This window comes from Mustelus asterias, chromosome 11, assembly GCF_964213995.1.
Source record: "Mustelus asterias chromosome 11, sMusAst1.hap1.1, whole genome shotgun sequence".
Classification (NCBI taxonomy): Eukaryota; Metazoa; Chordata; class Chondrichthyes; order Carcharhiniformes; family Triakidae; genus Mustelus; species Mustelus asterias.
In genome coordinates this window covers 29,765,668-29,783,577 of record NC_135811.1, presented here as the reverse complement: position 1 = coordinate 29,783,577, position 17,910 = coordinate 29,765,668, and the positions used below count along the sequence as shown (strand labels likewise).

General features: G+C 43.5%; 1 protein-coding gene across 2 annotated transcripts in view; it reads right to left on the bottom strand.

Moving 5' to 3' along the window:
• Positions 1-17,910, bottom strand: part of htra1b (HtrA serine peptidase 1b) — a 69,533-nt gene that overhangs the window by 50,495 nt on the left and 1,128 nt on the right. The gene's annotated exons all lie outside the window — the stretch shown is intronic.

The window sequence follows — 17,910 nt, the reverse complement described above, 5'->3', positions numbered from 1 at the left end:
AAAACCCATCTGCCCTGACTCGATCCGTATCCTTCTATTCTCTCCCTATTCATGTACCCATCCAGATGCCTCTTAAATGTTGCTAATGTGCCTGCTTCCACCACCACCTCTGGCAGCACGTTCCAGGCACCCACCACTCTCGATGTGAAAAACTTCCCCTGCACACCTCCCTTAAATTTTCCCCCTCTCATCTTGAACCTGTGCCCCCTTGTAATTGACAATTCCACTCTGGGAAAAAGTGTCTGACTATCCACCCTGTCTGTGCCTCGATCAGGTCTCCCCTTAGCCTCCGTCTTTCCAGTGAAAAATAATTCTAATTTATTCAACCTTTCCTCATAGCCAATGACCTCGAGACCAGGCAACATCCTGGTGAACCTTCTTTGCACTCTCTCCAAAGCTTCCACGTCCTTCTGGTAGTGTGGCGACCAGAACTGCATGCAATACTCCAAATGCGGCCTAACCAAGGTTTTATATACCTGCAACATGATTTGCCAACTCTTGTACTCAATGCCCCAGCAAATGAAGGGAAGCATGCCATATGCCTTCTTAATCACCTTGGCAGAGAGTACAAAAGTTACAGCAAACTTATATTTATGTAGTACCTGAACCATTACAAAATGTCCAAAGGCACATCACAAGAGCAGAACACAAATATGACACCCAGCCACATCAGGAGATATTAGGTCAGATGTTGGGGCGGCACAGTGGCAAGCACCAGGGACCCGGGTTCAATTCCTGGCTTGGGTCACTGTCTGTGTGGAGTTTGCACATTCTCCCCGTGTCTGCGTGGGTTTCTACAAGTGCTCCGGTTTCCTCCCACAGTCCAAAGATGTGCGAGTTAGGTTGATTGGCCATGCTAAATTGCCCTTTAGTGTCAGGAGGACTAGCTGGGGTAAATGCATGGGGTTATGGGGATAGGGCTTGATGGGACTGTGCAGACTCAATGGGCCAAATAGCCTCTTTCTGCACTGTAGGATTCTATGATTCTATAACCAAAAGCTGGACAAAAGAGGAGGTCAGTTTTAAGAAGTTTTTTAAACCAGGAAAATAAAGTAAGAAAGGCAGAGAGTTGGAGGGAGGGTACCCAGAGCATAGGGCCTGGGCAGCTGAGGGTGCAACCACCAACGGTGGAGCGATTAAAATTGCAGGTGCTCGAGACCAGAATTGAAACAGCCCGATACCAGAGAGGATTCTGGAGTTGGAGGAGGTTACAAAGTAAAGAGAGGCAAGGCCATCGAGGGATTTGAAAACAAGGATGAGAATTTTAAAATCAAGCAAAGAAAGCAAGGAAGTTACACCAGCTCTTTATGAAACATTGGTTGGGTCACAGCTGGAGCAGTGTGACAACCTGCACACCAGACTTTACAAACAACTGATGCCAAGGCCCTGGGAAGGGCGCAGACAGAATTTACTAGAACAGGACCAGGAATAAAGGATGTTAGCTATGTGGAGAAATGCAAGAAGCTCAGATTGTTTTCCTTAGAAGGCAGAAGATTAAGAGGAGATTTAATAAAGGAGTTTAACATTGAGCATTCCCTACTGGCAGAAGAGCTGGTAATCAGGGGACAGAGATTTAAGATAATTGGCAAGGTGAGAATTTTTTATGCAGAGAGTGATGGCGACCTGGAATAGCAATGCCTGAAAAGGCTGGTGAAACAGACTCAGTATTGACTTGCAATAGACAATATTTAAAGGGGCAGTAAATTGTAGGGCAATGGGGGAGGAAGCAGGAGAGTGGGATAATTTAGGTAGTTCTCTTAAAGAGCCAGCCAAGGCACAATACATCAAATGGTCTTTTTCTATTCTTTATGATTCGAAGTCCACAGCTCCTCTTCAAGCATGCCATGTGACCAGAGGATAGATGAGGCTTTGATTTAATATCTCATCCAAAAAAGGGGCCCCTCCTACTTTACTCCATCAATACTGTGCTGATGTGTCACACTAAATAATGTGCTCAAGTCTCTGAATCAGCAGCGGGAGCATTGCCACTGAGCCAAGGCAAAGACATCCCACAACTGGGTGAATATAAAAGTAACTCCCCCTCCCCAAAGACACGTTCTAAAAAAAAACTTTCCTTTTCCAGTCTATTCGATGTATTTAGTTATTCAGTTATTTATCATTACTATTCGTTATTCCAAGAAATTCTACCAACTCTCGTTTTGGTGAAAAGTGTTATCTCCATCCAACATTGTGTTTATTCTCTCACGGGGAACAGCCATTACTCAACTCAGAAACATGTCCATCTCTCCCCGGGCAGAAAAGAAATGAGACCCCTCAGGCTGTCATCCTGCCTGGCCTTGGGTTCAATCCTCATCCTGCCTTCATTTTTACTGCTGGGAGAGTTCAACACTTCTACAGCTGCTGCCTCCTTCTTATTGTTAAATTGCCTAAACACTGCAAAACATGCAGTTATATTGCTGCAAAGGTGGTATTTATTTAGAAAAATGTAACACTTAAAGCAGCTCATTTTAAAATATACAAAATAATCTGGAAAATACAGTCAGTTCAGTCCCTTTGAATTTTTTCAGCAAAACGTCTGAAAGATTTAATTTTTACTTGGCATTTTAAGTTAATGCACTGTTTGAACTTGGACTGGAGATGTGTATTTTGTTGTTGTTGCAGAGGTTCAGCTTTAGAATATGTTTCCCAGTGTATATTCTTTCTAAGAACAAAACTCCTAATGGAAATACAGGCAACTGGGGAATTTTCTCTTCATATGCAGAATGGGCAGGTATAATTTGTACCTTATTGGTGCTCCGGTTTCCTCCCACGTCTTTCGGACCAGAGGAAGCCCATGCAGACATGGGGAGAATGTGTAGACTCCGCACAGACAGAGACCCAAGCCAGGAATCGAACCCGTGTCCCTAGCGCTGTGAGGCAGCAGTGCTAACCACTCTGCCACCCAAGTAGCAGTATGGAAGAATCATCAGCTTGTGAGATAGCCAGAAGCCATGGTGTCATAGCCTAATAGCGTCAAACATCTCAGCATTCGTTACTATTGGGACAGGAAACTCGAAGCCAATGTATTTCTACTTACTCCAGGTTTGTGGCGTTTGGTTCGCAGTAACATTGCTTCAACTTATGTTATCCTTATGATCTTTGGGCTGAGTACAGAAGTTCACCATGCCTAAATACTGATGTTATCTTCAAAATGATGCAAAATTACTTGAAGCATCATATTTTAAAAAAACATGTGGGGTTTTATAAAGCCGGCTTCACATGATCTTTAACAACAGTGTAGCCATTCAGATTAGATAACTTTCGACTGACAAAGTGCTAGAATGCCACCCAATCCCGACTTTTATAAGGAAGGGTGAGGTTTGGCTGAATAACACAATGACACAAAAAGCAGTTCTGTGTACACACAGGCAATTACCAGCCTCCAAAACATGTTTTCAAATAGCACTAAGCCACCATCCAGTCACTGCAAAGAACAAAGTGTTTTCTTAATATCCGCTGGATTGTTTCCATCCCACCATTTTCCATTGACTCTTATCCAACAGCAGTCATTATAAATCAGAATACTGCTCAATCAGGCTACAGAAAATTCATGGTCATTTAGTATTTGGCAGATGTGCCAAGTTCAGGCGTCCGAGGTTGTAGTTTTGAACATGAAATGGTTCTGCTATTGTCCAATGCTCAGAAATGTTGGTGGTGCATCCATGCAATTCAATGAGTTTATAAACTGGGAGAACGATTGTCCCTGTTTCTTCAGAAGGAACTCTTCAAAATGCAGCCAATGAAAATATAACAAAACTTACTCCAACTTATAAATCAAAGAAAGGGTTTAATAAAGAAACATCATTACTCCAAACTTGGGGCCTCGCCCTGGTCCACTCCAAGCTCCCCGCAATTCTACATAGTTTCTTATTTATAGTGAATCGGCTGATCAGCTGACCCTTACATCTTGTTCCCATTGGTCACATTACATCCAAAACAAAGTTGTCACCGGTTACATTCTAACAGTCCCCATGTGTGAGGTGCTACAAAATCATAAACCATTCATACAGATCAGGTTTACAACATCACTAAACATGGTGCACAGAGAGGATCTTCCCCTAGATTTCCAGGATACTATTAACTTGTCCAACTGGTTGGCATTTTGCTATACTATGTGTTTGCTGAGGTGCTTATCGGATATCTGTAAGGAAAGCCTGTGCAAAGTCCTCTCAATAATTTGGCTGTTTGATTCCCTTTGAAAATGCATTCTTTTAAATTGTAACAAAGAAGACTGAAAAACAGGCCCAGAGCTTTTCACAAACAAAATTAAAGAAAATTAAATTAATTAAAAAATTAATTTCAATCAAATTATTTTTACATATTTTACTAAATTATGGTATGTTGCCAGTTACGTACCATATTCTTATGGATGAATGCAGTGAGCGCTTTACTTGGCTATATATATTTTGTGAACAGAACATACAAACATACAAAATAGGAGAAGAGAATGGCCATTCGGCCCCTCAAGCCTGTTCCACCATACAATAAGAACATGGTTGATCTGTTTTTGTTTCAAATTCCACATTCCTTTCTACCCTGAATAACCTTTGATTCCATTGCCTAACAGCAAACTATCAGCCTTAAAAATATTCAATGACCCCCGCCTCCAGAGGCAGGAGTTCCATAGTCGTACAACTCTGAGGGAAAAAAGATTTTCCTCATCTCTGTCCTAAAAGGGGCGACCCCTAATTTTAAAACAGTGCCCCCTAGTTCTGGACTCACCCAGAAGAAGAAACATCCATTCCATATCCACCTTGTCAAGACTGTTCCGGATCTTATATACTTCAATCAAGTCACCCTTCAATCTTCTAAACTCCAGTGGAAACAAGCCCAGTCTGTCTAACATTTTCTCATAAGACAGACATTCCAGGCATCAGTCTAGTAAACCTCCTCTGAACAGTCTCCAATGCATTTACCTCCTCCCTTAAATAAGGAAACCAAACTGCACACAGTATTCAAGATGTGGTGTCACCAAGGCTTTGCATAACTGAAGCATAGCATTCTTACTTTAATATAAAGCTCTGATGATGTGTCATCCAAACTTGAAACGTTAGCTCTGTTCTCTCTCCACAAGTGGTGCCAGACCTGCTGAGATTTTCCAACATTTTTTGTGTTGTTCAGCCCCCCCTTGTAACAAAGGATATCTTCCCATTATCCTTCATAATTACTTGCTGTAACCGCAAACTAACTTCTTGTAACTCATACATGAAAACACTTAGATCCCTCTGCACCTCAGAATTCTGCATCTATTCTCTGTTCAAGGAATATTCTGCTTTTTATTCTTCCTGTCTCAGTGAACATCACATTTTCGTTGATTATACTTGACTGCCAGCTTTTTGCTCATTCACTTATCCTACCTTTTCCATCTGCAACCTCCTAATGTCCAATTCACAAAATACTTTCCTACCTATCTTTGTGTCATCTGCAAATTTGGCATCCATTCCTCACTCCCCTCATTGAAGTCATCAATGTAAATTAGAAAAAGTTGCGCCCCCCCTTCCTGCTCCCCTCCCCCCTCCTGCCCCCGCCCCGCACCCCCCCCCACCTCCCCACTTCAGCTAGCTCACACAGTCGCCCTTAATTAAGCTTAAATATTCTAATATTTAAAATAAAAATTTTACAGAGGATCAAAAAAGGTGATGGTGAACCCTTGGTTGTCATCAAGCTTGCATCAGTTTGAGAAGAATGGATCAGAATGCTCACTGGGTGTCATCTAATGTCTAGTCTCTTGGGCTCATCATGTAAGTAGTTATTTAACCAGGTCCAAAAGAGTATGATGGAGGATGTAAATAGGTAGATTATGGGAATGATAATGGTGGAGTGAGTCTCTGGAAAGAAGTCATATGTGATCATGTGAAGCTCATGTTGTCACTCAGATTGGTAAATATCCCAGGTAATGTATCCAAAAGCTACATTATAACATATCTGATGAAGTCATCCCTTTATTGATAAAAGTGTTGGAATAAATCAGGAGGTTCCATGCACCTTCATCTTTTTTGGAAGGGATACAAGCAGAGAAAAATTTGAGGGCAATATGAGACCTTCAGGACCCCAGCAGCAACACTCAAGCCAGGGACATGACCAGAATGTTTGGATAGAGTTCCGCAATGGCCACAGTTAATCAGGGCAAGGTACCTCCAAACCTAATATTAGAATATCAACTTCAATCTAGGTAAATTGATCATCACAAAACATATTAGAAATAGTTGCCAAAACCTGGAACCACATTCACAATATGTTCATTCAAAATTTATATTTCAATGGCACTGACTTCTCTCTCTCTCTCGCACAAAACCCATCTTAATTTGCAAATAAACTCATAAATGATACTTCATTTTACATTTCATCCAAGTTAGCAAATGAATTGGAGAGAAGTTGAATGCAAGATGCGCAAGTAACAGTCAGAGAAGGAGGTGCTGGAAGTCTTAAAGCGCATCAAGGTAGATAAATCCCCGGGACCTGATGAAGTATATCCCAGGACATTGTGGGAGGCTAGGAAGGAAGTTGCGAGTCCCCGAGCCGAGATATTTGAATCATCGATAGTCACGGGTGAGGTGCCTGAAGACTGGAGAGTGGCAAATGTTGTGCCTTTGTTTAAAAAGGGCTGCAGGGAAAAGCCTGGGAACTACAGGCCAGTGAGCCTCACATCTGTGGTAGGTAAATTGTTGGAAGGTATTTTGAGAGACAGGATCTGCAGGCAGTAAGAGACGCAAGGACTGATTAGAGACAGTCAGCATGGCTTTGTGAGTGGAAAATCATGTCTCACAAATTTGATTGAGTTTTTTGAAGGGATAACCAAGAAGGTAGATGAGGGCAGTGCAGTTGATGTTGTCTACATGGACTTTAGCAAGGCCTTTGACAAGGTACCGTATGGTAGGTTGTTGCATAAGGTTAAATCTCACAGGATCCAGGGTGAGGTATCTAAATGGATACAAAATTGGCTTCTTGACAGAATGTGGAGATGCCGGCGTTGGAAAAGCCAGAGGGTGGTTGTAGAGAGTTGTTTTTCAAACTGGAGGCCTGTGACCAGTGGTGTGCCTCAGGGATCGGTGCTGAGTCCACTGTTATTTGTCACTTACATTAATGATTTGGATGAGAACATAGGGGGCATGGTTAGTAAGTTTGCAGATGACACCAAGATTGGTGGCATAGTGGACAGTGAAGAAAGTTATCTCCAATTGCAACGGGATCTTGATCAATTGGGCCAGTGGGCTGATGAATGACAGATGGAGTTTAATTTAGACAAATGCGAGGTGATGCATTTTGGTAGATTGAACCAGGGCAGGACTTACTCAGTTAATGGTAGGGCATTGGGGAGAGTTACAGAACAAAGAGATCTAGGGGTACATGTTCATAGCTCCTTGAAAGTGGAGTCACAGGTGGACAGAGTGGTGAAGAAGGCATTCGGCATGCTTGGTTTCATCGGTCAGAACATTGAATACAGGAGTTGGGACGTCTTGTTGAAGTTGCACAAGACATTGGTACGGCCACACTTGGAATACTGTGTGCAATTCTGGTCACCCTATTATAGAAAGGATATTATTAAATAGAAAGAATGCAGGAAAGATTTACTAGGATGCTACCGGGACTTGATGGATTGAGTTATAAGGAGAGGCTGGATAGACTGGGACTTTTTTCTTTGGAACGTAGGAGGCTGAGGGGTGATCTTATAGAGGTCTATAAAATAATGAGGGGCATAGATCAGCTAGATAGTCAATATCTTTTCCCAAAGGTAGGGGAGTCTGAAACTAGAGGGCATAGGTTTAGGGTGAGAGGGGAGAGATACAAAAGCGTCCAGAGGGACAATTTTTTCACACAGAGGGTGGCGAGTGTCTGGAACAAGCTGCCAGAGGTAGTAGTAGAGGCGGGTACAATTCTGTCTTTTAAAAAGCATTTAGATAGTTACATGGGTACGATGGGCATAGGGGGATATGGGCCAAATGCGGGCAATTGGGATTAGCTTCGGGGTTTAAAAAAAAGGGCGGCATGGACAAGTTGGGCTGAAGGGCCTGTTTCCATGCTGTAAACCTCTATGACTCTTTGAGATGTTTCAGTTCATCCGCTCAGTAAATTTACCATTTCAAGTTCCAGCTTTAAAAAGTCAAGATTGAATAGATGTCTTCTCACCGAAAGCACTTACTTGGGGTTTAGTGTCTTATTTATCGACATCTCAATAGCTTTTGGCCTGATATATCTAGCTCTGACTCTGGTACACTTGATGGATTTTCAGCTTTACCATCTGGGGAGTACAGGAAGTCCTCACCTAACATCATCAATTGGATCCTGGAAAATGCTCTGCTACATATTGTAACAGCTGATTGTTGCATTCCGCCGTCCTCACTGCTGAGGAGGTGTAAACAAAGTTGTTCAATAATGGTTGCCTACTATTGCGAACATGTTAGTCTGACTCAGTGCAATATTCAATAGAAAGACATCAATGAAGATGGGATGGAATTCTCTTTTGCACTTCAATTTGTGAAATTAAGGACTGAAGAACATTGAGAGACATTTTTAGAACTTCTAAAGTTGATTTTGAGGAAATTGCACAATTTGAAAGATTGTTCTGTGAGTACATCGTATTTAGATAATACTGAGTCAGCAGGGTGTATGATTGGAAAAAGATGACACTTAAGGCTTATTGATAGTAGAATTCAAACCTAACGAAGAGGACTGGTACAAGTTTGGCTGAAAGCAAATAAAATAGCAACTGAGGATAAAGTAAATGTTTTCCTCACCTTGATGGGGCCAGATGCTTGTGAGGTGGTGTCTAACAACAAAACCCAGTTCTTGAACTATTTTAAAACTAATGAAATTCTGGGCTCGTATTTTAAAGCCAATAAAGACGATATGATATGGTTCTCGTAGGTTTATAACTTGGGTAGACCCAGGCTGAATTCAGCGGTCCTGGTTTCGATGTTGAGGTGGTTTAAAGATGCAGTCGGATGATTTATCTGGTCTGGACACAGCAGCTGCTGGGTTCAGTTCTTTTTGAAATCTCTGTCTGCAGCACATACATAGTCAAATAGCAGACAGGGATCAAGTTTGTGGGATGAGTGGAAAGAGAGAATGAGGCAAACACAAGGGTCCTGCCACTTTGACATCTTTTCTGCTTCTCTGTTTCTGGTCGGGAGAAAACAGTTTCTTAAAACAATATCTCCTACTGCCACACTGAACAGAGAGTTGGTGCCGCTGCTGTCATCTTTGTGCAGAGAGAACAGGAGGTTGGCACCCACTCTGCCACTGGCACATACATGGTGCTGCTTGTGTCATTGTTGTGGGGCTGGTGAATGCTTGTCACCCATTTGCTCACCCTTCTCACCCCTTTACTCACCCTCACCAACCCACTCACCGCCTTGTTGACCCTCACCAACCCACCCATCACTTTACACACCCTTGCCAGCCTACTCATCGCTTTGCTTACCCCCACCGACCCACTCACCGCATTGTTCACCCTCACTGGCCCACTCCTAATCTTTTTCCACAATGCATTCTAACCCGCTCGCTGCCTGTAGACAGCAAGAGTTGTGAGCGAGGAGGAGGCAGTGAATGGTCAGGAGCTGGGTAGCCAGTGAGACAGCGAGCAGGGTGAATGCACCCCTGCAGTTGTAGTGACAGCAAAGTGCAGCTACCTTAAACACAAAAAGAATTTGCTGGCTTTTCACTTCACCCTCTCCCTCCAACAGACCAATGATCCACATATAGTCATCGCTGGTGAATTCCAGGTGGATGATTTCAACTTGATCAGACAATTATTGACAAAGGGTTACCCTAACTCAAAACGTTGGCTCTATTCTCTCTCCACAGATGCTGTCATTTGATGAGATTTTCCAGCATTTTCTGTTGTTTCAGATTCCAGCATCCACAGTCATTTGCTTTTAGACTATTATTGGGGCTGATTCCTTTCTCAGCCACACTTTGTTGTTTGTGGTGATTACATCTCAGATGCAGTCCCCATTGGAATATTCTGTGAATAGGTTCAGAGATTATCCCATTCACACTCCTCAGGATAAATGTCTCTGTGGGTTTTCCAGACAGGTTGGCTCCACTTAATGGCTTTTAATGGGATACTGTGAGGAAAAATCTCAGCTATCTTATAAATTGTGGTTTCACGTCAATGGAATGTGGTTTTAGTCTTTTTTTTCATAAATCACATCAGTGGTTTCCAGCCAGTAAATTCATAAAGTCATTTCTAAAAATAAAACATGGTTTTGTAGCATCTCCTGCAATGCAAAATGAAATGCTACTGTGCTAATATTTCACTACAATGTTGTTCTTAAAAAAAAGAATAAGCACATCCATCCTCAAACTATTCATCTTAAACAGAGCATAGTTGCTGCAGCACAAGTCCAAACTCCTCAAACCCTCTTTGGATCAGAAACAATTATAATGAAATCTCTATTGGTGCAGGGGTCCAGATTAAGGAAGGCATTTTGGAAACCTTGTGCCTTCTGGCCTTTATCTGTCTAAATTCCTGTTAGCTGTAACAAAACAGAAAATACTGGAAAATCTCAGCAGGTCTGACAGCATCTGTGGAGAGAGAACAGAGCCAATGTTTCGAGTCTGGACGACCCTTCGCCAGAGCTTTTTTCCTGCTAACTATAATTAGAGGATTTGGGTTTTCACTAACGTCTGGTGTTAGCACTCTGGGTATTTTTAGAGCCTTTTGTGGGGGTTTGGGCTTTGTGGATGGTCAAGCTCAATACGTGAGTTTGAGGGCATTGGATTTCACAAACTCCAGAAGAACAACTTCCAGTTGGGAAATGCAGGTTGGCACGGTGGCACAGTGGTTAGCCCTGCTGCCTCACAGCGCCCTGGACCCGGGTTCAATTCCGGCCTTGGCTGACTGTGTGGAGTTTGCACGTTCTCTCTGTGCCTGTATGGGTTTCCTCCGGGTGCTCCGGTTTCCTCCCACACTCCAAAGATGTGCAGGTTAGGTGGATTGGCAATGCTCAATTGCCCCTTAGTGTCCCAAGATGTGAAGGTTAGGAGGAGATAAGCAGGGTAAATACATGGGGCTACGGGGATAGGGTCTGGGTAAGATGCCCTATCAGAGAGTCGGTGCAGACTCGATGGGCCGAATGGCCTCCTTCTATACTGGAGGGATTGTATGATTTAATACAATGCTAATTTATCTGCCTTGTTGCATTTCCTGTAATGTTCTTAACCTCTTAATGGCTGTTTTAACAACCCATGGGCTTAATAGCGTTCTTTCTGATGTGCTGATAAATCATATTTCTAAGCTGTCAGTGGGTGATAAATTGTTCTTGAACCTTGTGTGGGTCTGGGTTTTCCTCCTGTATTTTGACTCTAGTGGGCTCTGAAACTGAATTGCTGTATTTAGTTAGATTTGAATTTGGAACCAACCATTAGATTTTCCAATGAGTAATTCCAGACAGATGTCGCTTGTATTTCCCTTGTGCTCACCATGGTTTTAGGGTGTATTGCCTTCCCTTTACTTCAGGAATGGGCTTCCCCCAATCTGTCCCATATCCTCTGGGACACTATTGCCAACAGGGAACTGTCCAGCTTCTGGTGCACTCACCTGTGGCACTTCAACAACTTTCTGTTGATCTGTTTGGGAAATTTCCTGGTCCCTATTTAAATCTTGGAAGAAGGTCGCTGTTATGCATACATCTGCTGCATTTCCTTCAACCTCTGCTGCCTCTGTTCCAGCACTTTGGCTTTCAAGTGAATCCATCTGGCCCCTTTATATTCTACTGGCTTTCCTGTAGCTTCCTTAATCTTTACTGGCTCTGTCGCCTCCTGGCAGATTGTTGAGACTCTCGTCAGCTCTCTGCATCTGTGCAGAATTGTGTTTGTTTCCCTCAGTTTTCCCAGTCTTTGTGGACTGCCCTGGGACTCTTTGAGCATGTTACCTTCCGAATGGATAAGCCATTTCCCAATAAAAGGTCTACCCTCTGCATGGACAAGCTTGGGGTCACTCCCACCATAGGAAGCCTTTTGGCACAGTGGTAGTGCCCCTACCCCTGGACCAGAAGTTCTGGGTTCAAGTCCAATGCCAGGACTTATTGGCCACGGAAGAAGTGTTCAACATGGTTCAACAGGCTGATAATCAGCTCGGAAATCCTTCCACTGTTCTCCACACCATGTAAAAACAGTGTGGGTGTGAAGATATGCTAACAACAACGCCCACCATTATGAGCCCTGTACCTAGCTTGCTTTGCAGGTAAATCTTTATTAAAGGAATCTCTAACATCCAGCACACTAGTGTCCACTCTGCTTTCATGTCAAAAATCTCCTTCTCCCACCACAAGCAAAGTTTACAAACAACCAATGTCTTTGAGAATCTGTTTCAGATTCATATTTATCCCACCTACCTCCCCCCTGGCATCATCAGATACATGTTTACTGTAAGTTAGGGTCTTTGCGTGTTAATTCATCGTCATCTGCCATGATGGCTCCTTGCCTGGCCTTGGAGACTCTTTGTTCCTCCACAAGGCTCTTTATGGAATGAGAAGTGAGTTTTAAACTCATCAAGGAAATTCCCGTTTCTGAGGTTCTCATAGGTGGAGTCTATCAATTGAGAGCAAGTTGTTTGACTCTTCCAAACTCAATACAAGTTTGCAGAAAGTTCAGAAGGTTTTGCAGTACAACTTGTAGGCAGTCAGGATAGCATTTCTGGTCACCTCAAATCGGTCAATATTCCATCGTACAATAGGGAATGAACCTCACCTGCTTTTCCTGTTAATCTGCTTTGCAGTAGAGCTGTCTGAACATCTGTTGGCCACTTTAATTTCTTTGCAAGCTTTCAAATGAGACAAAAACACTTCCACAATCCCTTCATCAAACTTTGGTATCAGTTGTGAGTATTTTAAGAGCTCAACACTCAGGAGGATAAGCGGGGTAAATACATGGGACACTCAGTGTTGAGCTATGGGAAGTTGTCTCACTAGTGGTGTCCTCACTGAATACAGTGGCTCTTTCTGTACTCGGGTCAAGCTACCTTAATTCCCTTTCTTACCTTTCCCTATGGAGAGCTTGTTTTCACTCTTCCCTTCCTGGAATTCTCTCTCCTCCTTCCTTTCAGCTCTCCTTTATTCTTGGAGTTCTCGGAAATTCTCCCTCCAGTCTCCGCTGCTCCAGCTAATGCTAGCCTATATATTTCAGATTCTATGTCCATCTTCTGTTCTCCAGGTTCAAATGAAAAATGGGTGGCCATGAGTTTCAGGATTTTGGATTTCCTAGCTTTTGGATGGGCGCCTATTTCTAATACTGGCTGCATTCCTCAACTCTTCAATGATTCGGGCTTGTATCCAAAGTATCTCACTCTATTCTGAGAAGGCACTGACCTCTATTGTGGACATTTTAAATATCCAGTACTGCAAACTACAAAAAAAACTGCCGGGAAGATTTTAAAATACTTCTAGGAATTAATTTGATTTCCCACTTCCAATTTCTTATTTGTCTATGGTTTCCATCCCATGGATATTGTCCCCTAAACTTCTATTATGATCAGATGAACATGGGTTGAATGGCTCCCTTCTTTCCCCACAATAGGATTTGATTTAAACAATATACTCGCCAATTCAATGAGGTGCTTACCTGTTAGGTGCCATGGCTTTAAGGGACACATGATGTGGAGATGCCGGCGTTGGACTGGGATAAACACAATAAGAAGTCTCACAACACCAGGTTAATCTCCCCAATGTACCATGCCTCGGGACATCCTTTCCTGCAGTGTATCTGGTAGACAACTAGCCTTCAACAGGTCATTGATGAAGACGAACATCTCACCAAGGCTATCCCTACACCCCCACTTCTTGCCTTCAAACAACCACACAATCTCAAACAAACCATTGTTCGCAGCAAACTACCCAGCGTTCAGGAGAACAGTGACCACAACACCACACAACCCTGCCACAGCAACCTCTGCAAGACGTGCCGGATCATCGACGCGGATCATAGAAGAAATCATAGAAATCATAGAAACCCTACAGTACAGAAAGAGGCCATTCGGCCCATCGAGTCTGCACCGACCACAATCCCACCCAGGCCCTACCCCCATATCCCTACATATTTACCCACCAAACCCTCTAACCTACACATCTCAAGACACTAAGGCCAATTTTTAGCATCGCCAATCAACCTAACCCGCACATCTTTGGACTGTGGGAGGAAACCGGAGCACCCGGAGGAAACCCACGCAGACACGAGGAGAATGTGCAAAACCCACACAGACAGTGACCCAAGCTGGGAATCGAACCCAGGTCCCTGGAGCTGTGAAGCAGCAGTGCTAACCACTGTGCTACCGTGCCGCCCCATGGGATGCCATCATCTCATGTGAGAACACCATCCACCAGGTACTCAGTACATACACTTGCAACTCGGCCAACGTTGTCCACCTGATACGCTGCAGGAAAGGATGTCCCAAGGCATGGTACATTGGAGAGACCATGCAGACGCTACGACAACGAATGAATGGACACCACTCGACAATCACCAGGCAAGAGTGTTCTCTTCCTGTTGGGGAACACTTCAGCGGTCACGAGCATTCAGCCTTTGATCTTCGGGTAAGCGTTCTCCAAGGCGGCCTTCACGACACATGACAACGTAGAGTCGCTGAGCAGAGTCTGATAGCCAAGTTCCGCACACATGAGGACGGCCTCAACCAGGACCTTGGGTTCATGTCACACTATCTGTAACCCCCATGACTTGCCTGGGCTTGCAAAATCTCACTGTCCTGGCTGGAGACAATACACATCTCTTTAACCTGTGCTTAACCCTCTCTCCACTCACATTGTCTGTACCTTTAAGACTTGATTACCTGTAAAGACTCGCATCCAACCATTATTTTGTAAATTGAGTTTGTGTCTATATATGCCCTGTTTGTGAACAGAACTCCCACTCACCTGATGAAGGGGCAGCGCTCTGAAAGCTAGTGGCTTGTGCTACCAAATAAACCTGTTGGACTTTAACCTGGTGTTGTGAGACTTCTTACTGTGTTTAAGAGACACAACCAGACAAGTTTGTGTCGCCTTTTTTTTCAAAGGAAGAGAGGGTGATATTCATTGTACTTATCTTGTCTAAGAAAAATAACAAAAACACTCCAACATTCTGACGCACACAGACTCAGGTTCACACATACAAAAATACATTACAAAGTGGGAGAGGATAGATTAAGGGATAATTTTAAATCCCAATTATATTAAATAATCCCAAAGTCACATGGTTCTCGAAGGTTGATGACTTGGGTGGATTCAGCCTGGGCTCAATGCACCTTCTGGTTTCAGTTTCAAGGCAGTTTGAAGATGTGGACAGACTATGGGTAGAATTTTCCCATCCTGCCCATCATGGGAATTTTAGCGGGCAGGGGGCAGATCATGCAAAGGTCCGTTGACCTTGGGCAGGATTTTCTGGTTTTGGGGTGAGCACGGCTGTAAAATCCCTTCCCATGTATCGGTTCTGGAGACAGGAGCTGCTGGGTTGAGTTTTTTTAAAAATCTCTGTCTGTGGCACTTGGAAAGTCAAATAGCAGACATGGTTCAAGCTTGCAAGATGGGTGAAAAAAGGAGAACAAAGCCCACACAGAGATCTTGCCACTTTGGAGTCCTCTCTGCTTCTGGGCTGGAGAAAACAGCCTCTTAAATGCAAAAAGATTTAGCTGGTTTGTCACAACATCCTTTCTCCCACCAACAAACCAATGAGACAAATATGGTCATGGCTAGTGTCTTCCAGGTGGACGGTTTCAATGTTATTGGATTATGGCTGGGGTAGATTCCTCTCTCAGCCAGAGGTCATTACATTTAATGCATAGTCCCCAGCCAGATGATTGACAAAATGTTCTGTGAATGGATTAGGTGGTGATCTCATTCATGCTTCTGCACAGTAATTGGCTCTGCTGGGCAACTTGATGGGTTGGTTCCACTTAATGGCTTTGGAATTCATCAGGCAGAGTGATGCAAATTTTCAGCTATTTTAGAAGCTGCTGTTTCAAATCACTTGAATACGAAAATCCAATCAATGGTTTCCGGACAATAAATTTAGAGTAAAGCATGTCTTTGTAACCGTAAAATTAATGAATAATATTACACAATTCAAGACAATCATGATGGTGGTGGGGAGATAACCATAGTTTTGCACAGTTCACAAAATGCCACAGTGCAAACTCTACCCATCTATATTGTAGAAGGCAGTGAGTGTTTAACTACTGGCCTTTAAAAGGTTCACTCAAAACCACTACTGGGCAGCTCAACCTGGGCCCAGCACAAATAAAAATCTGGGCTGCCACTATTCTGCCTGAGGCTCATAACTGCCCGTCACAATTGCGTGCTCCCCAACCTCACCCAGCTACACGGAACGGCCAGGCACACAATGATATTCACATGAAACAGCACCAGCAGCAGCATGCTAATACATTACAGGGCATTCATTAGAGATTGACATTGACTCAAAATGATGTTTTGCAGGGTGATGTTAAGTGAGGACTTCCTGTTATTTGGTGGAGTCAGATAAAGTGCCGTGCTAAAGGCAAAAGGTGAAGTTACCACAGCTCCAGATGCCCATAGGTTGCTCTCCCCTTGAGGGGGAGATATAATTTTATTGATAGCAGTGTAACAAAATGATGTAGAAATACATAAAACATGACAGCACAGAAACAGGCTACTTAACCCAACAGCTCTAAAGGTTGATGTTGATGTTCCAAAAGAGCCTCCTCCCTCCTTACATAATCTTATCCTATCAGCATATCCTTCTATTCCTTTCTCCCTCATGTACCTATTCCAGTTTGCCCTTTAGGCAGGTTATATAAGGCTGGCATTCTGCCAGATTACCCTCCAAACAGTGAACAAAAACCTATTGTCTTTAGCCCACAATCATTACTTGACACATGTCAGCTTTAACACAAACATTTTACAACAATGCTGCAATTAAACTTGTGGAAAATGCATAAACTGTAAATGAACAAGATTTTGTTGTGCATTTCCAAATGTATGAACCGTATAGTACTGGGATTTCGAAAAAGAATCAGGCCCATTTCCATAACAAATATTTATGTATCTGACTTTAGGAATAAAATGAATTTTAGAAAGAATCTTGAACTACTACAAAAACATCCTGAATAATTTGCAAAGGAAGACCACCTACTCTCTCTCTCACACACAACTGGGCCAGGACTTCTGATGAGTGGCAATCACAGTCAGATTGTCAGTCGGATTGGCACCCCGTTCCTTTTTATTGGCCTTAAACCAAAAGCTGCGTGTTTCTCGTCCGACTCGAGCCTGGTGAGAAACCTATGCCAGGGACTCTGCAATGCAGGGCAGCAGCATCAGGGGAAGCAAAGCCAGGCTCCTTTTTAGGGTTTTGGGAGTGAAGTTGGAGAAGTGTGAGGGGAAAGTTGGTAATTAGGGGTAGAGAGGGTAACTGAGGGGTGGGGAGGATGGTTTGGGAGGTATTGGGGGAGGGGGGGGTGTTGGGAGGGTAGTCTGTGGAGGGCAGCTGGGATTCCGGGGTTGGGGTGGTTGGGGGGGGTGGCTGTCAATAATGTAGCCACTCTGGAATTGGAAATGGTTTTAATCCTTCAACTTTTCCTGGGTAACTATTCTGCTCAGAGAGTCGGGCCATCTGAGGTCTCTGTTTGGAGTAAGGGATGGTTTTAGGCACAGGGCCCATTGGAAGTTTCAACGTCTCGGCAGCTGATGTGCAGAACTTTTGGTGGGGGGGGGGGCGGGGGGCCACCTCCCAGGTATGAACAACCCCTATCCACCCCACCACTTGGGAATGGAAATTCAGGGCCAATATTTTATATGGAATGTGGCAGATTAGTGAAAGTGTAGACTTGTGCAAGAACGCATAGATAAGAATGCTGGTCACAATCACTAACTCAAGAGGTAACAATTATGCAATAAAAGACCTAAGAGATCATAGTTAATGCATTGTTGACCCATTGATAAT